Source organism: Dryobates pubescens, chromosome 3 (genome assembly GCF_014839835.1).
Source record: "Dryobates pubescens isolate bDryPub1 chromosome 3, bDryPub1.pri, whole genome shotgun sequence".
NCBI classification, from domain to species: Eukaryota; Metazoa; Chordata; class Aves; order Piciformes; family Picidae; genus Dryobates; species Dryobates pubescens.
In genome coordinates, this window is record NC_071614.1 from 44,455,642 (window position 1) to 44,482,995 (window position 27,354).

Consider the following 27,354-nt stretch of genomic DNA (forward strand, 5'->3'; position numbering starts at 1 on the left):
ATGTCAGGCCGACAGAGTGCGACTGTTCCAGGTTTCCCATAAGGAATACTCCCACCCCTACTATTTACCCACATGGAAAAAACAACCTCTGATGGTATTTTTTTAAGTTCTCAGGTAAACGGAGCTGAATGGTATCATCACACACATGGCAGGCTTTTGACAGGAGATGAAAAAATGTAAATCATAGCCCAGGGTCCAGAGCTTTTACAGTGCCTTTTTCATGAAAGAAAATCCCGAGATACAGGCTAAGTGGGATGGGGGCTGTTTGAGAGGCAGCTTAACCTCTAGCAAGTTAGTAGACTTGGGGAAAAAGGAATAAAATGGAATGTTGTTCTCAGAGCAGGAGATCGGATGGAAAGCATCATACAGAGTGGCACGTACACATAACACTGGGTTACAGAAGAGCCTTACTGAGGTGCTTTTTAGGAGATGCAGATTGTCACTCCAATGACCAGCAGAGCTGTGCACCTTCAAGAAAAGCCTGGCTCTGCCTTCTAAGTGCTGTCTCTGAAGTAGCTAAAAGAAGAATAAAGTCTCCCCTTCATCTTCTTTTCTCCCCTTCATCTTCTTTTCTAGAGGCTGAACAAATCTAAATTGGCTCAGTGTCTTCTTGGTCACCTTGAGCTCCAGCTCATGATCATCTTATCTTTCTCTCTTAAATTAGTCCATTAAAGGTATCTCCAACACATCTTGCAGGTCACCAGGCAGTATCAAGCTCAGCATTTATTGGAAAAAAATGTAAGACTTTTACCGTGGCCTCAGAAATCTCCAGTGGTCTTTGGTCTTGCTTCATATCACAGAGCAACTGCTGAGGTGGATGATACAGCCACTTATTTCACTACCATTCCTGCAGTGGCTCCATCATTTGCCTCAAGCAAGAACAGGTCATGCTTTTAATGACAGTGTTCCACTTGTGGGATTGTCTTGGACATATTGGTTCCTGAAATCACAGATGGGGCTTCCAAAAAAGCCTGGAGAACTTCACTGGTCAAATTAAATCAGTAAATGTGGTAAGGAATTTGTCATTTAAGTCACCTGGCTCTTCAAGATAATTCAGTGTATCACAAAATCAGGCTTAGTCAGCACCTTGTCAAGCAGAAGAGCTGCTGCTATTGAGTTTTCAAAAGTGTTTAGGCTCTCCAGCCTACTCAGCAAACTGCTTCCTAATGGGAAGTGTCTCTCTTCATGTGTGCAGTATGTATAGATTGGCACTTATTTGTGGGAGGGAAGTTCTGTGTGAAGTCAGGTGGTCATGTCACGTGAAACCTCCTGTGATTCTCTGTGAAATGGCACAGGATCACAGCTCAAGACAATACCATTGGTGATACACTACTTCTGGTTAAGACAAGTGGTAATGCAAGAATTTAACTTAAGAGAATGCAGCGAGGTTTTGGAGTGTGTTTTTATTCCATAGGAAGATGAAAGCAAAGCTTCTTGAAATGTTTCATGAAATGAAAATGGAAGGTGATCCTTTTGTACCTGTGTGTGCATCTGCATGGTAGCATATAGTGCTCTGTCCTCAGCAGGACTCAGGATCATTCGGGATGGGTTGTGTTCATGGCATTACATGGGGAGCTGGAAAAGGAACAGAGCTGCTGTCAGTGGGCACATCCGGCCATGGGCTCATCCATGAGCACTATCCTCAGCAGCTCAGCTCAGCTCTGGCTCACTTGGCACTCTCTAATAAAGACAGGATCAGGGTGAAGGATATGAGATAACATGGAAGAAGGCATCTTCTGAAATCTTTATCTCCAAATACAAGTTTAACAGATGTCAAGGCTTTTTTTCTCTGGTTTTTTGTTTTGTTTTGCTTTGTTTTGTTTTTAAAGCTTATTAGCTTTGGAAAAAAATGTAGCATTGTTTATGATGTAAATATGTACTGATTTAAGTTGGTGGGAGAACTTTGCAGCTAAGGATATAACCCATCACTTGTAATGGTATCATTTTTCTGTATAAGAAAAAGCAAGGAAATGGGGGTATGTGAGAGAGAAAATGGAAAGGAAAAAAGCACGGGATTCACTAAATCTTGTCCATCACTTTCTTCAGCCCCTGCATGGAAAACATCTGCATGTTACAAACCACTTTGATGTCTGCCATACAAACTCTGGGCTCTCCTATCCTCTGAATGGTACATTCACAGGGCACTGCTTCTCTGATGTCAGCTACCCTCGCTGGGAATAGGCAAGCTGAATATTGCTCTGAGCAGCTGAACATACACCACCTGCTGACTCCAGTGAGTTCATTCCGCTTGTCTGCAAATATAAAATACTGAAAGGGGCACAATTATTGTTCCTTTGGAGATATTAAAATTTAGAAGCTGCCCCTAATGACTGATGTATAGTAGTAGAGCATGATCTTTCCATGGAAAATTGAGAGCTACTGCAAGATAAACCTTGCGTGGGTAGAATAAATAACACCCTTCTCTTGGGAGCTAATGCATGGTGTTTGGTTAACCAGTGGTGCCAAATCCAGTGGGGATTATCCCAGGTATCTACGTTCAGAAATCTTCTGGGTGGAACACTGACCAGTAATGCAGGAGATCAATGGAGATGTTTGCAAAGGTCTCTGTTGGGGCTTTTTGTCTACATATAAGAACTTGGATAACCAGTTCTTGTTGGGTGTGAAGAGGTTCTGCTTTGAGCCTTTGTGCTAGAGCAGCACTGCCTGTGCACATGGGGCAGTCTTTGTGCACTTGTTGCTCATTGGAGGTGTGGAAACAGCAGAGGATTCCCTGACCTGGGGTCAGTCATAAAAGGCAAATTAGCACAAGGCAAAATAGGTACACAAGGAGCAAAGGATGCACACAAGGCCAAATCTGTGTGTGAAACAACTCTGCTTTTAATTAATTGTAGCAGCTCAGTATCTGACCACTCAAATGGGATGGGATCTCTCTGGCTATGTGTGGATATGTACAGCTGATCTAGAGTTAAATGGTCTAGATATTGATCTCATTCTAAGGGAGGCATGGTGTAGGCCAGGTGGTTTACTCCCTAGAAGTGTCTGCTCTCTCCATTAATGCTAATGGGAGGTGAATGTGCCTGAGCAGATGTAGATACAAACATTGCTGGGAGTTAGATGAGGAAAAACCCCATCTTTTGCTGTAAGGCAAGTAGTGATCAGTCTGGCTGCTAAGGAAAAACAGCAGATCAATGAGTCAGTCAGACAAATCTGATTGCAACCCTGCTGACCTCTCTCCAGCCTAGCCCAGTAAGTAATGGAATAGTGCATTGGCAGAACTGGTCCTAAAGTACTCAGTTACCTTTGCCAGTTGCCAAGCTAGGCGTGATGTTATTTCTAGTTTGTGTTTGGAGACAGTTGTGTTGGAAAGGCAAAAAAAGACTCTTCGTATGTCTGGAAGTGGTCAGCATTGGACAGTTTGTGAAAAATCCTATTTGTTGATCTCTGCCAAACCCCATCTCTCTAGTGAAGCCAAATTTAGCAGTGGCATCAGTGGTGACGTGCATGAAAAGCAACAGAGCTAGCACTACGGATGGACTTGTCCCAGAAGGAGAAGGTTTCCTTTTGATCTGCTCTGCAGATCCTTTGCCCTTGATGTGTGAGTCTATACACCACGCTTCTTCCACTCTGACATCAGTGGAAACTCTGTGCTTAGGCAGGTGCAAAATACGTGGTACTTAGATGCATCACAGTGATAAGGGCTCTGAGCTGCTAATCGTGGAGGAAAACTCCCTGCCGTTTGTGTTACCTAGTAGGAGAGGATGATTCTATGGTATAGCCTCTTCTGAGATCACTGAGTTTTGTGTATGGTGAGACTTGCCATACCGATGTGAGTCATTTAAAGAGTTTAATTAGTAATTTATGAAGCAAATTAGCAAGATATTAAAGTCCTTGTGCAATGTTGTTCTTCTGAAGTGATCTGGTGAAGGACTTTTAATGCAAATTATTGTATCAGATAGGCCAACAGTAGAGCAAACTGGTTCATTCAAAAGAAAATAGTCATTCTGAGGTTACGATCCTCTGCCATGAATCTGGCACTGTAGTGGGGCTAGCAGTGTATGATGTCAGTGAGCAAAGGCAAAGAGTTTTTTATGGGAATGTCAATAGCTTGTAGGTTGCAATTAAGGATGTACGAGTCAGGGTCACTGTTTTTGTATAACTGAAATTCTTCAGAGCTCTTAAGACTGCATCTGGACTGACCTAATGGTCAGTGGATCCCAGTGCAAGTCCTATGGCTGGGCTACCTTTAAATTCCAGATTTTGGGTGCCAGGTGCCCTTATCAGACAAAGAATTGACCACATTGCCTAGCAGATATGACCACTGCTCTTTTCAAATCCTCCAGTTCACACTGAGAACCTTCCTCAGCCTGAGTTTAGAGATGGGTGACAGAGATACAAGAGGGAGGGAGAGAAGTGCAGTAGATTCCCCAATACATTTGGCCAAAGCTTTCCTTCCTCCAAGTTGCCTGATCTAGACATGGATGCAGTCTAGTGTGCACTTCAATCCAAGATAGTCCTCCAAAAAGGTCCTGAGTGCAGCTCAGTGTGGTGTCAAGACTTTGAGCCCAAGAAGCAGGTAGGCTAGCAGCCAGAAATGTGGACGGAAAGCAAGTAAGTCACAGGATTGGGCACACTTGAACTTTTTTGAATCCCACTCATACACAGCAATGCAAAAATAACCTTAGATTATATTTAAAAGCTGTTTAGCCTTGACCCACATCCCAGTCAAGTCAATGAGATGTTTTCCAGTGACTTGAATGGGCTCTGCTACAGGCCTACAACGTTACTAGTTCCTTCACCTGTAGGATGAAAGACCTTCTCCTGTGTCAATGGGCCTCCTTACTTCTTCCTCCCCTCTCAGTTTCCATGGGCCCCTGGCATGGGAAACTCAGCCTTATTCATCTTTGTATTTCCATGTCTCTGAATCAGGCAGGTTCTGGGTATGTTCCACATAGAAGTCTGTTATCTTTTCAAATGGCAAAAGAGAGGGGATTTTTCCATAGTCACATAGTTTTTCCACAGAAATGTATTCATGAGAGTTAAACTTGCCCAAACTATGTTAATGTATGTGGTTGGCTCCTGTGCCAATTTTCATTGTGAATAAGATGCAAAATAAAAGGGCTCTTGTGTCTCCCTTTCCTCCTACCTGAATCCTTCCCATAATTTTTGAGTTCATAAGCCCATTTTGTATGCGAATCAGATCAGGAGAGAGGAAAGGCAGGGGGATTACTTTTTTCTTTTAAACTGTGCCTTTGCTTTAAACTGATACATAGATGAAAATTATGACTGAACCAAGCAGAGCTTAATACAATGGAGCTGGATCTGGATCAAATGGGATAAACTCCCATTTGTCCTGAGTGAACCTTGCTAATTTACCCCAAAGAAGGAGCCTTAGCTTATCAGGAGCTCTGTTCATTGCTGCATTGTTATTATAAGGTATTTTCACCTAAGATAAACTGTGTCTCTTTCTTAATGCATGTATTTGGACTTCAGCTTGACATTCTCCTTCCAGAGCATGCACCCTGGTATACCACAGCACACAGAAAACATAATTTGAGTGCAGGCAGCTCTGTTAGCCAGATGGCTACAAAACATTCATAATACAAGCTGTAGCTATTATGAGCCATTTCTCTTTGGTACATGTCCTGACAAGCTGCTGTTATTAAGTTTCAGTGTATTTCTGCTAATGTTACCTACCTATTTTCATTCCTGTGTGCTGTCACACAGAGCTGGTTGGTGTGGTCTTGGGAACTGGGCTTCAAGGCTCCTCCCTGCGAAAGTTGCCAGCTCATTTATTTGTTTCTTTCCAGTGGTTCAAGCTGGTGCGTTATTCAGAAACTTCTGAAAGAGTGGGGTTAGGTAAAACTCTGATTCAGTTCATTTGAAAGCACCCTTGAAGTCCTCCTCCACATCTTGCCTTCTTGTGGCTCTGAAATAGGTTTGACAAGGATAATTTGGAGCCCATTTCTGAGAAATCATCAGTATTTCTGTTGGAAGTGTCCCTGGACTTGAAGGTCCCTGTTCTGTCTTGTAGAAATGCGGTCATTTTAGTTCAGACCCTGACTCTCCTGATCTTTGTTTCTCAGTTTCGGAAGGCAGAAGTGCAGGAGGACAGCAGTGCAAACACAAGTGAGTAGTGAAGTGTGAAGGTCAAGTGGCAAGCAGATCACTTGTATTTTATCCTTATGCCAGCACTACTCTGCAGGGGCAGTGGTCACCGGTCCAAATTATGTTCTTCTGATGGCTGCTCAGTTTTGCAAAGTCCATTAGCTTTGCAAATGGTGGCAAGGGCATTGGAATCTCAAGGGAGCTCTGAGCACTGATTGCTCTTGATTCTGCTAGTTTTGTCTCCTTGTCTTCAGCAATAGAAAGAGCTGTGATACAGGAGCTGCTCTAGGCTGTTGACTGTTGGTATAATCATCTGGGATGGGTTATGTCAGATGGGGTGGTTTGACTGATAGCTGTAGGCTCTCCACAGCCCGCCTTTGCCCTGTAGAAGAGCTTCTCATGCTGTTTCAGCTACTCGGGTGTCTTTGCACAGCCAATAGTATAGTCTGTGAACTGTTATCTCTACAGATGGAGCACATCTCTACATCCCTGCACCAAAAGGACAGCAAGAGCAATGTGCTAAGTGGTTACATGCAACTGAAAATACTTGGTATCTAAGTGTCACTCTTCAACAGACATTTAGTTTTTGGAGGCAATGCATACAATGTAAATTAACAGATGGACTAAGGAAGGTCTCTGGAGAGCATACCTTCAGCAAACCCAGTTCATTTGGTTTGTTGGCTTATAGCACTACTGATATGAACTGCTTGCATACTGAGAGGGGTTTTTATATGGCAGTAGTCATGTTAGCCTCCAAAAGAGTGTGATCTTGAGATTGACTTTAGAAATACAGAGATTTTAGTATGTAGAACTGGGTGAAAGTTGCTTACTTTTTTATGTGAATCAGAGGCACTGATGTCCTTGCCTTCACAGCAGATAAAAACTGACTTTAAATCAGAGACAAGGTTCTTAGGTAAGAAAATTATTTTAATGGAAAGTCACTGTGCATAGTAATACTCCCTATAAAATTGTAGGAGTTGGCTGGCCATTGTGGAGAAATCAAGCAACACCTGGTATTTGAAGAAATTATTCACAATACAAGGAAAGCTTTTCATTCACATGCAGCTGAATGTGTGGCAGATGGGGCAAAAATTCTGTTACAGTGGTGGGCACAAGACCCTTAGTAGGATGGATGCTGCAAAAATAAGAGGACACCCACAAGCTCTTTGGCTTGTGTCTTGACCACATGAGCCAATGTGCAGTCCCTAAAGGACAAGGTCGCCTCTTGGCAGTTCTTGGAGGCTCTCATTCTAGCTGCTGTTTTTTGGACACAGAGAGAGGAGTGAATGTATGGAAGTTGTTTTGAAATGGATAGCCTGAGAAATTTCCATCACAGTTGCAGACTGCTTATGTGGACTCAGGTTCTTCTTTCCCAGCTTGTGAAGAGGAACAAAATGTCTGGCAGGTGACAACTAGATTATTTCAGAAACTCCCTGCAGTCCTTTCAAGCAAGTGCTATTTGCCGTGATAAAAAAACTAAACAGTCCTGCAGAGGTTTTTCCCTTGGCATTGGCTCTAACCACCAGTGTTCCTGTCCTTTCCTGGTAAGGGCCTTCTTTCACACCTCAGATGTTTGTACTGAGGTCAGTTAGCTATTAATCTGAAGGAGCTAGTGTGTTGGGCTCCAATGCAGACCCTGAGTTTCACCCAAGAGCATGGTCCAGGGGGCCCACTCACCCACCCACCCCGGATGTTCAGTATGGCAAGGCTTTGAGTAGTGTGTTTACAGTATGTTTTCCAGCTGCAAAGTGAAAAGAGTTTTCTTTGTAATTGTATGCAAATTGTTGTGGAAATAGAGAGCAATAATGTTCTTGTTTTCAAGAATTGTCGTGAATGCTTGGTTTTGAGGCCAACCATTCAGCTCCTGTTATCTCTAAGAATCAAGATGTTTATCTGTTTAAATGATTGCAGTGTGTCTCAGGTATTTGAAGGCGGTTTTTCTATTTGTGGAAAAAAAGAAAAAAGAAAAAAAAAAAGAATCCATCTTTGTTTCCCAATCTAGCAAAAGTTTATTAGCCTCAGGCAGATCTTTTTATCTACAAAGAATATAGCAGATATGTCCACATCCTCAGCCAGTATAAATCAGTTTAATGCCCTTAGCCCATTATTTTCCTCTTGTACGGTTTCACTTGTGTGAGATTTGGACTATGTTTAAGCATCTCCTTGTCTTCATGTGTCCAGTTTGAAACTTAGCAGCACAACCATTAGCCCTGGCTCTTGGAGAGCTTGCACAAGATACCACCCTAGTCTCCAGTGCCTAAAGAGTCAATGGAGTAAGGTTGTGAGCCTTTTGTCAAGCAGCCAAACCAGACAACTGCTTCAGAGAATCAGTAGAGAAATAAGAGCTCAGAAGGTGAAGGAGAAGGTGGTGGAGCAGTGACCCCACATACAAGCAGTGTAGAACAATAGAACAATAGAACAATAGAATAAACCAGGTTGGAAGAGACCTTCAAGATCATCACGTCCAACCCATCAACCAATCCAACACCACCTAAACAACTAACCCATGGCATAAGTGTATATGTATGTGTATATGTATATGGCATATGGCATATGTATGCATATGTGTGCCTCTCAGTTCATTGTAAGGCTGATGCAGTTTTATCTGCTGTTTATGCAGAACTTCACCCCAGGCAGTGGGTGCCCTGGAGGTCTGCTGAAGGTTTAGGTTTCCCTGTTTCCCAGCTGAACTGACTGCTCCTCTGGCAAAGTGGAGTATGTCTCCAGAAAATTTGCCATGTGAAATCATCAGTATTTTCCTCCTGAAATAAACCACACAACTTCCACTTGCAGTTGAGTGATGTAGAGCTGAAAATTGTAACATTCCTGGAGACACAGAGGCTCCTCTGCCAAGATTCACATCAAGAAGAGAATAAGAGCAGTAAAGGAAGGTGATTCCCACTGTTTGGGGTTCCTGGCAGAACGAGGCCCTCTTCCTCTCCTGAGGGGACAGCTATGCTAGCCAGGAACTGTGGTGACACCAAGTGAGGAAGTAAGGATGTGGATCTGAGGGCCAGGGGTGCAGTGGGTGCCGGCAGCCCTGCCTGCACTCCCTGGCGCCTGAGTCAGCCCATATCCCTCTGGCAGCTCCCAGCCCCACAGAGTCCACTGTTTTCCCTGAACAGGACCCTGTGTTAAAGCTAGGGCAAAGCCTCTTTGTATCCACAGGTGATTTCTTTGGGGAATCAAAGCAGGTTCAGCCCTTCTGGGAGAGAAGGTTAGGTTATTGCAGTTCTCCCTCCACACCTTTTCCTTTTATATTTTTAGGGCGTGGCATATTCTGTAAGTTTTATGTTTATCAAGAAGTTGATTGTGTAAATAAAATTGTGGCCTTGTGTGCCAAATAGCTGGGTTATGATTTCCTGGAGGAGAGCCAAAGCGGTGTGTGGGAGCATGCCAGAGTTAATATGTGCACTTTGCTAAGAAATACAGCATGTGTGAAGCAGCAAGGGAGGACACTCTTCCAGCCATGGCACTGGTTAACCCTTCCCTGGCACCATCGTCTCCATGCCTCTGCCTGCCTTCCCCCAGCAGCAGTTCACAAACAGTTTGTGCATTCGCTGGCAGGAGAGGCTGAGGCTCTCATGGGCTTACCTGGAGCATGGCCATATCAGCATGAGAATTCACAAGGCTTGAGATCCCACCCCAATTTCCTTCTTGTGGCAGGAGCCTGGCATGCGAAGGCTGTGTCACACAAATCTCACAGGGGCCTCTGAGAGAGGTCAGGTCAGGCACGTGCCTGAGGATGCCAGGGCAGGGACAAGGGCCTTGGGCTAAATGGGAATAAGCTTCCTGACTACAATAACTTTATTCCTTGTTTACTGTGAAGTGCCATCCAAAGTTTATTCTGTTTCTATGCTGCAGAGACAGCCAGAGGTTTTTTCCAGTGGCTGCTGGAATAGCAGCTGAATCACTGAATACTTTGAGATTTTTCTGCACAGGATGGTGCTGCAGAGGGGAAGCCTTGTGTCACTGAAGGCAGTGGAAGGATTACTGCCAGGCTTTGGCAGCACCAGTTATGCTCTGGATTACTTTAGTTACTTTTTCCCTACATATCATTCAGTCCCTGTCTCAGAACATCTTCTATCTCCATCCACTCAACCTTAGGTCATTATATTCTGGAAGTGTCTAAACCTAATGAATGCAGAAAATGTAACCTCTCACTTTCTACCAAGAAGTCACAAGCAAAAGTTCCAAGGATGCAGGAAAAGACTTCATTTTGCCAAGCAGCGGGGAGTAGAGTTAGCTGTGTTACAGTGATGAAGAGGTGCAATGGGAATTCTTGCAATTCAGACCAAAATAGTGACTTCCATTATTTACCCACCTAACCCAGAAATCTGCTTACATTTCAGGCATTCATTGTAATTCCTCACATACCTGTGGATGATAAGCCCCACTAACTAGTCATTGCATGCTGACTGAAAATGATAGTTAATGTACACCGTCTCCCCAGACAACTTGCTTGCTTCAAACTTGCTAGATTCTGGTGGTTTTTTCAGATAACATTGCTGCCAATCACCCTCACCTCAGCCCTCTGTCTCTGTGAAATTCAGTTTAGTGGAATTCTTTGATCGCAGTCTAATCTATATGGGAGACTTCTCAGAGCAGTTCACACATCTAAGATGCAATGACAGTTATGGCTCAAATTTCAAAGGAATCAAAGGGAGCCATTTGGCCGACTTCCATTAAATGTCACTGAAATTTGGATACATAGCTCCTATGTGCTCCTTGTGTAGTCTGGATACCGTGGTTTGAGTCTGTTAATAACCCTGAGCCATTGCCCTTTGCAGTTGGTGGAATTCTTGTCTTCGTGTGCTATTATCTAGGCCCAAATGCCAAGGAGGCGAATGTGCTTTACTCTGAACGGAACAGATAGGAGAGGGAGCATCCCCTGAAGGGTTAAAGTTTAGGCAAAGGGAACTTACCTTTTCTGTCTGTGCTCATGCACATATCTGTGTCTTCCTGCAGCCATCCTGCAGCCCTCATGGCTTTGCCGTGTGCAGGAGTGTGCTCTACTGGCCTTGGCGCCCTGTCCCACGCTGGCTGCCCTCTCACCAGCATGTGTTGGCTGGGCTGGTGTGCCCATGGGCTTTGCATGGCACACCAAACTCTAGATGTGATCCCACTGCTGACATGCCTGATGGAAACGTTCACTAATTTCAGTTCGTGGGGGAAGAGGGAGAGAGTTTGCAGTTGGGCTCCAGCCCAAAGCTGTTTGCACTGAGATGGTGCATCACATGATTCCCATCAGGCTACTCTTCTGGGGATTTGGCAATGTCAAAGTACAAGTTGCATGTTGATGTTTGGTACTGGCATTATATAAATGCTGCTTGCGCAAGCCTAGCAGCTGATTTGACAAGACGTGGGGAAAGACGCATCTCTTTCCAAGGGCAGGATTTAGCCCTAAATGCAATATCTTCCCAGCAATGATACAATAACAATACTTAGCAGGCATGTAGTTCTTAACATCATCAAAGCGATGTACAAGCAGCAACTAATTAATCCTCACAACACCCCTGTGAGGCAAGTATTACTATCTCCATTTCGCTGGTGGGGATGATGTGACTTTGGAAGGTCAAGTGACTTGTCCAGAGCTAAACAGTCTGCAATGGAGCTCATTAGTTCTTGGCTCATAGCCACTGCTCAATGTACTTGCCCAGCCTATCACTATATTTTATTATGAAAATCTCCTATGGAAATTGGAAGCCCAAAGCAAGCCACAGATTGAAACATGGTGCCTTAAATCTCAATGCTGGATCCATTTTGTTTGAAATTGGTTCCAGTGGTTTTCCACTAATTTCCCTGTGTTTTGGATGGCAATATTAAAAAAAAACCAGTGGTTGTCAAGCCTGCAAGTCTCCAAGAAGAATGGAGGTTATCTAGATGTATGTTGGTGGCTGTCCATCTCTACCATTGTTTGCACAGGCTCCTCTGAGGCCACTGGACAGTGCCAAGCTAGACAGTGTCACTGAGACTGGTAAAATCACAAAGCCTCAGTTCCTGCAGGTGAGTTGCAAGCAGTGAATGGAGATTGCTCTGTCTAGTACCTGGAAGACTCTTTGGCCACGAGGTTAAAGCTGGCTGACGAGACAAACCAGGAATGCCACCTAGCTGTACTGAACTGGGGTCTAACACAGGCATAATGGGTGTTGGGTTTTTTCAGTATTGGCAAGCTTTACTGAAAGGCTGATGTGGTCCAAGCAAACTGGCACTATTTTGATGATTCAGAAAATAAGCCAAGCCCTGCTTGACTTGCACAACCACAGTTCTGGAAATTGCCTGGGATTTTGCGTGTGCAAGAGAGAAACAGAATATATTCCCCATGTAATGTTGGATCGGGACTGACTCTTGGCTCATGGACTGACAAGTCCACTGCTAGATTTCATGAAGGTGTCATCATGCCACTGAAAGTTATTTACACTAAGTCACCCTCCAGGAGCTGGGTTACAACTTTTTCTTTCATGAGACTTGGCAGAGATTTCAAGGTTTACTAGAAGCTGAAGAGAAGATGCCTGTGTGCAATGCCAAAACCAACTTAGATGCAAGGAGAACTGGGCCCTGTGCCACTGATCTGTGCATGGCATGTCAGGCTCTGAAGGTGCTGGGATGGCACCTCACTGCTCTGCAGCTCCAGTGGTTGCTGCTGGTTGCCTTTTGCACTCTGAACAGGTGTAAATGACTACCCAGAGGGAAAGCACAGCAGAATCAGGGCCAGATCTTCAGCTGGTGTCAATCAGTGCCTCAGCTTCAATAGGGCTGCATCAATTTGCCTTAGGAAAGGGTGTAATGTGGGAAACAGAGATAAGGGAACTCATGTTCTAGCACCCTATATCCTATATAATTGCTTAGGTAAGAGCACAGCCCAGAATGGGTTTGCCAGATGCTGGGGTGGTGCAGAATCAGTCCCGTGTTTTACAGACAGGTTTATACACCCAAATGGAGGAAGCCTCTGGTCAGGATAGGCTCATCTCCTGCTCACTTCAATAGTGCAGCTTGGTTACCAGCTGCTGAGAAGGATGTGGTTGTATAGACCTCTGCAGAGAGTCCACATAGGAGGGCTTACATTTTGGTTGCTGGGCTGTGATCAAGGCAAGCTTCCCTATCTCTTCTGCTCCTGTGACCCACAGTAGCTGGAGTGAAGCCAGTGCAGGTCTGTGAGTGGCAGCAACAATCATACCTTTGTTTTGCTGGGCAGATGAATAGATAGATAACAGCAAGTTAATGGATGGCAGCCCCTTCCCTCCACAAACGTCAGTCCTATCACTCACCTCCTCCCCTGGCAAAATGAGGCCTCAGGGACAGAGAAAGAGCACAAGGATTAAAACTAACCCATTGCTTTGGAACTCCTCAGCAAAAGAGGCTGATAAGAGAGGGCTGAGATCAGGAATCAGATTTCAGGGGTAACAAGTGAATAACCAGAAAACAGAAGGATACAGAAACGGTTATCAGAAGAGAGCAAGATGGTGAGCACTTTCCTGCACGTCTTTTGAAAACACGGGGGAAAGGCGTTTCTCTTGTCACAGCGACAGACACAGAGCTGTTCAGACCACTTTGCACCCACCAAGACCCTGGGAAGACAAAAGAGCATCCCAGAGCTCTGGTGGTGGTTTGTAAGCTGAGAGTCAAGTACTGTTTCCATGCCATCAGATTCCCAGAAGCTATAAGCACTGGTGTTTCATGCTTTCACTGGGAAGTGATCAACACTGGAAAGGCTTGGGGAGTAAACAGGGCTCATACATCAGACTCTGGCTCAGGTTGGGCAATATGGTTTCAATTTAGGAGCTCTTCTCTCAAAAGCTCCTATAAAAGCAGACTGAATATAAAATCCCATGTTCTTACAGCTTAGAAGCATTGGGAAGACTGTTCCCACCTCTAGAGAGGAGCAAGATTTGTCAGCACAGACTTCACAGAAATGCTGCAAGGGTAAAGTTCACATTTCTACAGAACTCACAGAAGTTGTTGGAATCACTGTGTGATCCAAGGAGTGTATTTCCCCTGCTGAGACATGGGCCGTTCATATATTCTTTGTACAGGATGGATTGTCAAGAGTCAGCAGTACAGCTGGAGAAAGGCATTAGGGAACTTTTCCTCTTTTTGGAATGGTGAGAAAGGGGGAACCCATTTTCACCCCAGTGGATATTGCAGGGGGTTGTTTAACTTGGATAAGGAAGGCAGGCAGTTATGGCAAGGTTGCAAGGTTACTTCAGTGAGCACACAGTTAGGAGGTTTCTGCCTGTTATCTGGATGATCTGGATGAAGCTATGAAAGAGGCTAAAACAGGCAATGAGGATCCTGCCTCACATGGGGTAACCTGGGCTGGTTTTGATTCTGTCTTTAGAAATAAAGGTAAGCCTGAGGAAAGGGAGGAGGAGAGATCTACCTTTGAGAATTTGTTTTCCCATTCCCAGTGGGTGAACCTGTCTACTTACTCACCTGGGCAGATAGTAGTTAGTACCATTTTCTTGATAATAATATATTGGGGGATCTGAAAAGCCAGCAGGTGGGAGCCAGATAAACCAGTTATGAAGGTAAACAGCTTCTCAGATGGCTCCAGCCGTCTCCATCAAGGCTTCATCAGCCTTAGCTGTGGAGCTGGAGACCAGTCTCTAGTTGCTCTTGGGGCCAGAGATCTCTCTTTTGGCAACACCAGTGCAACATCTCAGCCTCAATGGGTGTCCTTTAGCCACCCACCTGAGTGGTGAAAAAGTCATGATTGTTGTGTTTTCCTTCTTTGGAAATTCTAGTTTTGGAGTGCCTCCTGGGCTTGAACCTTCAGTGTTGCTGTTTTCATGCATCTATGGGCAGATCCCCAAGCCCAGCTGGTACTGTTGCAAAGACAGGGGTTTTAAATGCCATGAAACTTGGGGAAAAGTTGGAATAATAGGCAAATTTTCTTGCAGGCTACTCAAAGAACCACTTTTAGGCCTGGCTACATGAAAACTTGCCTTGATACAATTATTTTGTTAGAAATACTTCTGTACTTTTTTTAACCACTGGCTGTAGTGGGACAAGACCTAATGTAAGTGCGGGGGGGGGGTTGGTATCAGAATGACTTATACCATACAACTTTTCTTTCCAGTGAGATCTGTAGTGCTTTCAGTGTTCTAACATACTCAGAGATGCACTACCTTAGTATTTAAATTAAATGTTAATGGCAGAGACTTCATTGCAGCATGGCAAGGGTGAGCAGGAAGGTAATTATAGTCTTGCTCTTTATTGTTCTTCCGTAATGCTACTGTGGATGTTTTCCACCCCAGCTGTGGCTCCCAACCTGCCCAGTCTTACGTTCCATTGCAGTGTGTATTTTGGATCCCACAGATTCAGACATACATGGTGAGATAGCACAGAATGGCTCATTTTCCCGTGCACCTTCTCCATGGAGGTGCAGAAGCAGACTTGTTCTTGCAGATTTTGTCTGTGCATAAAGCCAGGGGTAGTGTCCTATTTTCTTTTCATAGTGAGATTTGTAGAACCAAGAAAGGGCTTGACCCCAAAGCTGTATTCTTAAAGCATCAGATTTTTAAGGATACTTGAAACTTGACCCTGGATTTCACCCCTAACCTTGTGAGTAGTGTTTACACTTATGATAAATCAGATTTGTACTATATGAACAGAAGTTACAGCTTTCGTCTGTCCTGTGCAGGCATCTTCCCTTTGCAGAACACAACAATCAGGAGTCTGACACTTTGCAGGAAGAGCTGGGCTGTATGTAGGTCAGTGTGCTCTTGTTGGGCTCTGTGGGCTTGTGGCTGTGTGGCAGTACTGGCTGAGCCTTACAGGTAGGCTGAGCCATGTGGGAACCTTCCCTCAATATCAGGGAAAATGTGCTTCTGGAAATCCAAAGACTAGCAAACCAATTCCTCAGGTGCTTTCAGGTGAATTTTCCAAGCAGGGAAATCAAGGCTAGAAAACAAGACATACAACAGCATTTCTTAGACTGTCATTCGTGCCCAGCAGTTCTTGACGAGTTCTACAAAATGGCTTCTTAAAACCTTCCACTGAGGTGAGAGTATTCTTGCAGCCTGGAGAAGCAGAAATCTCAACAAGAGCACTGTGAGTCCTACAAGGCATTTCATGCCTAGCTAAGTACTAACAGAAACATTTAAGAAGTACGAAAAAAAGTCTCATTCTTTAGGGTTCCATCCCATATCCAGGTGGGGGTTGGTCTCTTCTCCCAGGCAACCAGCACCAGAACAAGGGGACACAGTCTCAAGTTGTGTCAGGGGAGGTTTAGACTCGAGGTGAGGAAAAAGTTCTTCACTGAGCGAGTCATTCGTCATTGGAATGGGCTGCCCAGGGAGGTGGTGGAGTCGCCGTCCCTGGAGGTGTTCAAGGGGAGATTGGACGTGGCGCTTGGTGCTATGATCTAGTTGTGAGGTCTGTTGGAACAGGTTGGACTTGATGATCCTTGGGGTCTCTTCCAACCTTAGTTACTGTGATACTGTGATACTGTGATACTGTGATACTGTCAAGGATCTTACACCTAGACAGTCCTTCTGAGTGCACACTCAGATCTTCTGTGATTCCTCAGGGAGACAACAAGTGATAATAGCATACATCCCATGAAGTAGCTGGTAGGGCTATCAAACTTCTTGTCTCACCACCTCTGTGATGCTGGGTCACAAATCCTTTTGTTACATGCATGTAGAAGAACTGGCATGTTGAAACCTGTTAATACTACAATGACATTAGTATTACTCCTCTTAACACTGCTACTGGTACTAATATGTTAATGAGTCATATAATTAATAGATTAAGAATGAATTATATACTGAGGTAATGTGTGTTGCACTTTAACTTCAAGAGAAGGCCATTTGTAAATGTCATACATGCTTTACTGTGGGAGATGTATTTTCCTGCTTAGGAACTCCGGTGCTAGAGAAACATTTGGCATTGCTCCTGTTTTCCTAGAAGTTTTCCACATAATTGCTGTTTGTTAAGTGGTGCTACATATTTTGGTCTTCTTTCTGTTAATGAAATAAAAAAGGACCTAATTCTATATTTTTTCAAGTTGAGAATTTCCCATTAGTTTTGAAAGGAACAAGGAAGAAAAGAAAAACTACGGGGCCAGCCCTGAAATGTGCTCTTTGAGGTGGTAGGTGGGAGACAGTGAAACATGCCTCTTCCTGACTTCTGCAATTGTAGAGAAAATTCCTAGAGAAGCTCCTTGAGCACAGTCATATCTGTGGTGTATACTCCTCACGTGCCTGCTGTGGCCAGGGCAGTGCTTCAGCAGTGTGCATTGTGCAGAGTAATATTCCTCAGCATCAACAGGGTGATACTTGATTTATATTTGCAGATTTGAAATGTGATGCTGTAATTTAATTTTTGGAGGAAATGTGTTCCCTTCCAGGGGAAATTCTTATTTAATAAAGAAAGAAAGAAGGGAAGGGGGTGGGGGAAGAAAAAAAACCAAAAGAGTGAGAATGATAGAGGTTACTATAGTATTACGTTACTGATTGGATAAACTGACAAAACAGCCTACTGTGACTCGTAGAGTTTAATTTTGTACTTTTTGGCAACTTCTTAAAGCAGAAAATGAGAGCAGTACTGTCAACAGGGCTTTTGATATTTCTCACTGTTTATACTAGAGATGAAAGTGCATTCTGAATTAGGGTGGAAGGCAGCAGGCCAGATTCTGACTTTGACAACAAGAGGTGATAAACGCTGCAGATCTACCTCCCTGTAACAGCAGGTAGGAAATGGTTCTCCTGTTGCACAAGATGCTGTGAGATTTCATGTTTTTTTCCACTCCTCTTTAAAGTCACAGGATCTGTATAGGCTTTGGTTTTGTCCTGTTACTGCAATAAACCAGTAGAAAGCCAAGTCACTGACTTGGCATATGGGAGACCCAGCATCATGTTCCTGTTCTTTCTGGTTCAGTGTTTTGGCCTCTGGGCTTGAACTGATCTTGCTGTTACCAGCAAATATTTCATGACTTACATCCAATATGAAATTTCTGTTACAGAAAAGCAACAGCCAAGAATGACCCCTTGCCAAGAGGGTTGAGATATCCCTCTTGGATTTAGTAGATGCTGTTCAACTCTCTGATCTGTATCAGGCCTTCAGATGTATGTCTTCTGTGCTCCAGCTGAATGCTGAAATGGCTGGCTGCTCTGGGCAGGTTTGTTTATTTGTGTTTTGACCAGAAGTTTCCTTCTGGAAGAGAGAAAACTTTTCCCAGTGGAAGTTTTCATGGACCTTGAAGATTATGTGGCTCTAACCTCTTTGCTATGGGCAGGGATACCTTCCACTTAACCAGGTTGCTCAAGGCCTCATTCACAGAATCACAGAATCAACCAGGTTGGAAGAGACCTCCAAGACCATCAAGTCCAACTGATCACCCAATCCTATCTAATCAACTAGACCATGGCACTAAGTGACTTATCTGGTCTTTTCTTAAACATCTCCAGGGATGCTGCCTCCCTGGGCAGCCCATTCCAATGGGCAATCACTCTCTCTGTGTAAAACTTCCTCCTAACCTCCAGCCTAACCCTCCCCTGGTGCAGCCTGAGACTGTGTCCTCTTGTTCTGGTGCTGGTTGCCTGGGAGAAGAGACCAACCTCTGCCTGTCTACAACCTCCCTTCAGGTAGTTGTAGAGAGCAATAAGGTCACCCCTGAGTCTCCTCTTCTCCAGGCTAAGCAACCCCAGCTCCCTCAGTCTCTCCTCGTAGGGCTTGTGTTCCAAGCCCCTCACCAACTTTGTTGCCCTTCTCTGGACACGCTCCAGCAAGTCAACCTCCTTCCTAAACTGAGGGGCCCAGAACTGGACACAGTATAAGGTCCCTCCTGAGCCTCCTCTTCTGCAGGGTAAACAACCCCAGATCCCTCAGCTGCTCCTCATAGGGCTTGTGCTCCAGACCCCTCCCCAGCTTTTTTGCCCTTTTCTGGACACATTCCAGCAACTCAACATCTTTCCTAAACTGAGGGGCCCAGAACTGGACACAGGACTCAAGGTGTGGCCTAACCAGTGCTGAGTACAGGGGCAGAATGACTTCCCTGGTCCTGTTGGCTACACCATTCCTGACACAGGTGAGGATGCCATTGGCCTTCTTGGCCACCTGGGCACACAGCTGGCTCATATTCAGCCTACTGTCAACCAGTACCCTCAGGTCCCTTTCCAGCCACTCTGACCCCAGCCTGTAGTGCTGCATGGGGTTGTTGTGGCCAGTGTGTAGAACCCAGCACTTAGATGTTTTAAATCTCATGCCATTGGACTCTGCCCATCTTTCCAGCTTGTCAAGGTCCCTCTGCAGAACCCTCCTGCCCTGTAACAGACCAACACCTGCCCCATCTTTGTGTCATCTGCAAACTTACTGATGATATACTCAATCCCCTCATCCAGATCATCAGTAAAGATGTTGAACAGGATCGTACCACTAGTGACTGGCTGCCAACTGGAAGTGGTACCACCACTCTCTGGGCTTGGCCCTCCAGCCTGTTCTTAATCCAGCACAGAGTGCTGCTGTCCAAGCCATGGGCTGCTAGCTTTGCCAGGAGTTTGCTATGGGGGATGGCCTTGAACACGTCCAGGGAGGGGGCATCCATGACCTCCCTGGGCAACATATTCCAGTATCTCATCACCCTCACTGTAAAGAATTTCCTCCTAGTATCTAGTCTAAATCTACTTTCCTCAAGTTTAAGTCCATTCCCTCTAGTCCTATCAGTACAAGCTCTTGTAAAAAGTGCCTTCCAGGACTTTACTGAAGCTGATATCTACAAACAATAACAACAGCAACAAACATATTGGGGGAAATGACAGAATATCAGAACCAATTCTCCAAACAAATGTATTTTAAGATGTAAGTCTGCCAGTGATTCAAATCAGTCTCTATGACACTGTGTCCTTTTGCTAAGATTTAATGGAAAGAGCTTTGAATTGTGATTATGATTAGCCAGCAAGAAAGGTATCTGTCAGGCAAGTTCGTTACCCTTTCATGCACAGTATTTAATTTCAGAGGCTGTCTTGGCTATTTTGCTGGACTGTCCCTGTAAGGCTGCTCTGCCCTGCTCCTCTCTGCCTCCAGCAATGCTATTAAGGGAAGGAGGGAGCTGTGAATTCCCACAGGCTTTGGTAAGGTACAGCTTCCTTTCTTGCTCACAACTAATGAGAAAGCCTTCACCTCTTCTCCAAAACTTCTTGCCTGTTTATTTATAGGGGCCAGTATCCATCCAGTATGGGTTATGCTTCAAACCAGACCAGGGCTGTAGGCTGGTCCAGCTCAGCTGCACAGTAGAGTTTTTGTTGGGTGGAGCCATCTTAGTGTCCTGCTTAGGACATAATATCTTGCCTCTAAATAAATGGTCTGCACTGCAGGGTAAGGTGATTCTCAGCATGAGTGAGGTTGGTGGAATTTGGCTTATAAAAATATCTGAGCAGTGGAAGAAAGTAACTGCTGTTTTCCAAGAAGATGCATTTTTCTATTTTAATTCTTTAAAACTATGATAAAATAAATGTTGCCTATGATGTAAAGCTGAAGGGTTAACCAGAACTTCCTTTGTGGTCAAACTCTTTTTTTTTATTGATTGATTTTAAGTCCTATAATTTTGTCAGGCTCACAAGTGCAGCAATTACTGAAGTTATAAGAGAATGTTTGTGTCTTTAAGGAAAAATACAGTGACCCCTCCTCCCCCTTGCCCTTCTCAACCTTGCAAAGAAACCTGCACTTGGCCAGAATATTTTTTCTCCCTCAGCGGAAAGTGGTGATTAAATATTCAGGTAATTAACTGGCTCTTTTTGGTTGAGGTTCACATCTTTAAGAGAGATATCTTGAAAAAATTGCTTTTCTGTTGACAAAGGAGTAGGTTTTTTCCCAAGCATTTCTATGCAAGCTGTTCTACAGTTGAGTTGGTTGAGCCAAGCCATAGCCATATCACTGCATCACTGAAAGGCATGAGGGTAACTTTCCAGATTAATTTTTCATTCCTGAGCCAGAAATTTGTTTCAGTTCAGCTTTTCGGTCCTTCTTCACACCAGGACAGGCACTGGGGCTTGAGCTGGGATCATCTGAGTGCTCAAGGCCAGTTTCATCATACTGCACTAACTGCTGCTGCTGCTACTGTTAGCCCGTCAAGGGCTGGTGTCAAACTCTCTCTGGATGTTTGGGGCACATCTTTACTTAGTTGGTTTTACTAGGGTAAAATTCTTCCTTTTATTACTCCCCACTCACATACACTGCTTTACTGCTGACTGGAGCTTGTTCTCCAAACAATGTGTGAGTGTTGTGTGAGTCGGTACAAAATACAAAATGACCAGGTAAGATGTCCAGGTTATGTGAAGTCAGTGACCCAGACAGCAAAGCTCCACTGAACTCTGTGTAGTGAGGTCACAAAGTACTCAGTCCTCAAATAATAAAAAATTACTCATCTTCCTTCAAAATCCATGTCTGCATATATTGCTGGCTTTTGAATTCAGAAATATATGGAATCTGGATATATGAAGTGAATTCCAGAGAAGAGAAAACCAAGCAATATGAAAACAGAAGAGCTTTGTAAATCCATGTAAAACCTGCACTGTCTCTCATTCCCTGGCCATGTTGTCTCCTTCTCTAGTGCATTCAGTACTCTGTGGTTATCAGGGTTTTGTGTGCTAAGAGTTTTGCTAAGAGTTTGATCTCCTTCCCTTCTGGCTAGGTTTTGCTTCTGGTTGACGATTTAGAGGAAAGGTGGTTATTGACAATCTGTACCAATGGAAAGAGAAAAGATGGAGCCATGTTTTGATGTCATTTGACTTTATTTACACTATTTAGGATGTGGACTTCTCTGCCTTATTTTCCTTCCAGGAAAAGAGATACAAAGAAATTAAAGGAGCTCCTGTGTATGATTGCACAGTCAGCCAGCAGCAGAATCAGCCATGTGTTTTGCCTATGGGGCTATTTCTTCACGTTGGTTCAGTTTAGCTGTTGCTGAGGTCAGTTTTTCTAGAGATGTCTATTATGGGAGCTGAAGCTGGCCATTTCTCATCCACATTGCAGTTGGTGACGGCCCTCATGATGGCCGGGAGTACAGCTCCAGAATAAACTAGATGCTCACAAAGTACACAAGGTACTTTTCAGTGGCACTAGGGAGAACAGTTACCAGAAGGGGAAGAATTTTCTTTCCACAGACCTTTGTTTTAAAGGGTATTTTGGGATGTGAGTTTACCTTTTGTTTGGTCTCTTGCCAGCAGGTGGGAATCTTTTTAAGTTCTCCTTTTCCTGAGAAGGGCTGAATCGTCTTCTCTAAAGCATCCCTTAATGCAATTAAAACCAGCAGTACTGCTTTTCCAACTCTGGGGCCTACGATACTGGGAGGGGAAGCGGTGGCTCTTCTTTGAAGTCCCACCTACGTGAACATCAGTGGCAGGACTTCAAAGGGAAGCTGCTATTTCCTGTTGGAGCTCAGCCCTGGTGCTCAGCACTGCTAACAAAGCAGTCGGACTGGTTGTAAAGGCACTGATCCAGCAGAGAACTTAAGCACATGCTTAAGTCCCTCGGGACTTAACCACATGGTCTGCTGCATTGAGACTTGGCTTTTCTGGAGACTGGACTGATGGTCAGTGTTCTGTCTCCTAGGTAAAATTTTCAAGGGGAAGACCCAGGTTAGAAAGCCTTCAACAAACAGCTTGATGGCTGCTGTGAAGTTGGGCTCACCATTCACAATCCAATGGCTTGGGACACCTGTGCAGCAGCAGGAGGTGGAATGACCACAAGCAGTGCTACTGAATTTAGCAAACAACCTGGAGATAGACAACAGGCTGAAGGTAACTATCAGCAAATGCTTGTAAATCATTAATTCAGAACTAGTTTAAATCAGCATTGTTGAGTTCACCTCAGAGGAACTGGCCAGGTGAGGATCTGGCCCAATAAATAGAGTTGTAAAGAAGAGAGTCTATTTGCAATCAGGTAAGAAATGCTAAAGGCACAATCGCTCAGCCCCACCTTTTGCTGAGTAATATTTTATTTCAGTGCTAATTCCTCTGCTCTCCGTGGAGTTACTTGCAGACTAGCAGATGGCAGAATTGGGATGTAATTTTCTAGCAAGCATTATTTAGGTAATTCACATAATTTGCACCAATTTATTCTCTCAGTTTTTGTCCTCAGGCTACAGACCTTGTGGCTGTGATCTGCCGCTGATGCAGAGGCACCACACTGCTAACCCTGTTCTCAGCATCCCCTCTTCTGCAGCAGCACAGCATGAGAGCTGCTTCTTCATCACAACCCATATGAAGCCTCATGGTTTCCTCATGAGTAGCAATTAAAAGATGTCTGGGATGTGTTCCATGCTGGCATCATGGGTGTTTGCAATTGGAAAAGCTGCTCCTCATTCTGTTAGAGCTGTATCAGATTGTAAATGATAATTTTGTAGACTTCAGGGATAAACAAGTCATGAAGCCTGAGAAACCCTAGTAGTTTCCAAGTCCTGATCCCTGAGGTCCTCCTGCATCTACAAACCTGATAGTAGACTGAAGTGTTCCTCCACCTTGTCATTCTCTCTATAGGGGAAGCCATTGCCTAGTCGCTAATCCCTCATCCTAAAAGAGCAAACCAAGAACAGTGTGTTTCCTGGAGACTGTAATCTGAAACAAATTGGAAACCTCTTCATCTATGTTAAGAAAGTACCTATGAAACTGTTAGGACACTGGTTTTGGATGCCACCAGCAGGCATCTACCCACTCATTGAGGTTTCCTGAAGAAACTTCTGGCATGTCTTTATGATGCAGATGAGTACTGTGTCGTCAGCACTGACCAAGACAGCAGGACTTCCTACTGTGCCAACTTGCTACACTACTTGCACACAGTCCTGTGGAGAAAGTAAGGTCTCTACACCCCCACTTCTTGGTTCAGGTGTAGGATGCTGGTATGGTGCTAATGTCACTGTTAGCACTGCATCCTTGTCATGCTCCTTGTGGGCTTGGTTTAATGTATCCACTTTATGATTTTGCACGGAGGTCTGGTTTGGAAGTATCCACACACAAATTGTATACAAGCTCTTCTTTGGATAGGGCAATCACTGACAGACTGCATGTCTAAATGAGCTGCAAGGGTTTTTTGCTCCTGAAGCACAGTGTGGTCACTTCACATGAGACTATAGCTGGTGACCTTAGAGACTTGAACAAGTTCAAAGTCAGCTTTTCTGCACCTTGAAAATTCACAAGCAGCAGCTGATGAGATTTTGTGGGAAGGAAGCCTTGTGTTGTGACTGAGGCATAGGAATGGCATGCAAGAGAATTGTCCCCTACTTGGTAGTGACACAGGTATCTCAGGTGGCCTTGAGCAGTTAATTCAGTCTGTTTTTGGTTTGGTCTCCAACCTGTAAATTAGGCTAGTAACTCCCTATCCACCTGGCCAGCGAGTCCTTTGGGTAAGTGTTGTATCTCATTGTGCGTTGTATAGGTACCAGGTTTGCTCTTGAGCAGGATTCTCCTTTAAAATGAAGAAATATTAATAACCAATTGATACAGGATGCATTTTTGGAAGGTCCTTAGAATTCAAAAAAAGGTGCATTTTGTTAATCTTCATTTGTGTGGTTTCTACCCCTGGGTTAGTACTGAAAGGGTTTTAGCCAATTCAAGGTGTACATACAAATATTTCTATTTGAATAATACTGGAGAATAAATTTAGAAATGTTTAAAGAGGGTATGAATACCTCAATCTGCTAGGTGGAAAAATTACTACTTCTTGTGGGTAACCCAACCTGTTTAAGTTGCTAAAAACATACCTGACTTTAAAAAAAGGCAAGAAGGCATAGCTGAAAAGAGAGCTTTTAAAAAAAACCCAACACTCTTCAGATTTCTAGTTTAATATTTCAGTATGCAGCAGTATTTTCACAACTGCAGCTTTTTTTTGGGGGGTGGGGGTGGGGTGGGCAGAGGTGGGGAAATTAGAATATATTAAAGAACTCTGGAAACCACTTTCTATTTGTAAAACATGTTGTGTGTGTATCATAACACCTTCAGTACTTGTAGCTGTGCCAAATTGTGCATCGTCTGCCAGAATTTTCCTTGCTAAATGACATTATACTACTTTGTAGGCGCTGAAAACAAACATTTTGAGGGGAGGGAGCATTCTCATCCACAAAACTTTCACCATGCTTGCAATATTCAGTTATGGTGTTTGAGCTGATGGCTGTTATATTATTCATCTGCTTACCAGAAGGTAAAGAATAGGTTTGACAAGTGTTTCCATGCTCATTGCAATGTATTTTTTGCCATATAGCAGCCCCTAGGGGCTCTGAAGGAGAGGAGGGCCTTGCGATGCTGGGCACCTTACATACATGGAGTATGGTAGTGGAAATGGCAAAGTATGGTGGTTATCTTGAAGAGTGCAGCCCCAGAAGAGCTATTACAGTATCACAGTATCACCAAGGTTGGAAGAGACCTCAAAGATCATCAAGTCCAACCTGTCCCCACAGACCTCATGACTAGACCATGGCACCAAGTGCCACGTCCAATCCCCTCTTGAACACCTCCAGGGATGGTGACTCCACCACCTCCCTGGGCAGCCCATTCCAATGGCTAACAACTCTCTCTGTGAAGAACTTTCTCCTCACCTCGAGCCTAAACTTCCCCCGGTGCAGCTTGAGACTGTGTCCCCTTGTTCTGGTGCTGGTTGCCTGGGAGAAGAGACCAACCCCCTCCTGTCTACAACCACCTTTCAGGTAGTTGCAGAGGGCAATGAGGTCACCCCTGAGCGTTCTCCAGGCTAAACAATCTCAGCTCCCTCAGCCTCTCCTCATAGGGCTTGTGCTCAAGGCCTCTCCCCAGCCTTGTTGCCCTTCTCTGGACACGTTCAAGTGTCTCGGTGTCCTTCTTAAACTGAGGGGCCCAGAACTGGTGTTAGGAGGAGTGTGAGACTGCATGGCTGGTTGGCTGGAGCAAGATAGCATGCAGGATGAAGTGTGATCGATGAAGCCATGGGGCACTGCAATGAGGACTGCTGGTATAGTGTCTGGTGAGATGGGAAAGACGCATTGCTGGCGCAGCCACTGTGGCTGTGGAATAGGTTCTGCAAAGTCTACAGCCTTGCTGTGAGATACAGATACACTGCAGCTATCTCTAACCAGATGAGGTTACCAATTTACCCAGGGTCTCCCACATGCTTGTGGATTTTGTGGGTTACACAGAGGCATTCACTTGCCAACATAAGATGAGTCCTGACAGTTTCCGCTTTGTAAAAGGCTCCATAAGAGGAGCAAGGAAGGAGAAAACAGGATTAGAAGCTGCTGAGGTCTGATCGATTTGGCAGCTGAACAGTCCTCACTGAGCTTTTGCTGCTGCTTATGAAGTAAACCTGCCTTAAGACTGCTCTAACTTATACCCAGGGTTATGCCTCAGCCACAGCCTGGTGCAGAGCTGTTCCTGTGCCAAAGCCTGAGAGGAGCACAAAGTGTTGCCCAACGCACTTTGTTGCCCTGATGGCATCAGCACATTGAAAGATGCGTTTTCCAAGCATTGAAAGTGGAGACATTCACTGACATTTTATATTACATTTCAGTGGCACTCCTATTTTTGTTTGGCATAAAAGCCATGATTAAAATGTAAGCGAATTAGTAGTTAGTTATTAATATCTATTTGCTTTTTAATCATAATAGACTGCTGTGATCAGTTTTCACAAGTATAAAGAACTAGTGTCCTGCTAAAAACTGTAACATGCTTTAATTCACAACTGAGCAGTTTTCTGTGACTGGAGAGATCTGTTGGCTTTTAGAATTTGTTATTAGAGATGGGTGATTAAAATAGAAAGGAAATGGAAAGATATTTTGGAGCTGGTTAGTAAAAAATCTCCAGGAATGGGCTCTCCTGTTTTTTTTACTCTCCTTCTAAAAATGATATTATCTGGGGTTGCTCCAGGGGCTTCAGGGCACATTAAAAGGTAATAAGAAGGGCATGGGGTGAGAAAAAGGTTCCTGCTGGGTTAAAGAGAGACACATGATAGCTCATCTGGGAGCAGAGAGTCAGGTTTAATAATGTCCTTGCTAAACGCAGTTAATAATTGAGGTCAGGGCCCTGGGGGAGGGTAATAAGGGGATAGACTCCCATGTGTGGAGTGATGGGGTAAGGACAAGCTGTTCAGAGTATGCAAGTGATGCTGATAGCAGGCACACAGCAGAGCTGGGCTGGGTCACCTGGGACCATGATGGCAGCAGGTAGTTCACAAAGCACTGCTCTTTGTGGGTCTTTCCTTTTAAAATGTCTGGAGATTGCATCACTTGCAGAATTTGAGGCGGCACAGGAGCAAGTGTGCTGGTTTTGCACAGTCAAAATGCTAGTCAGTCAGCTAATAGAGATCTAGTTAAGACAACAGACT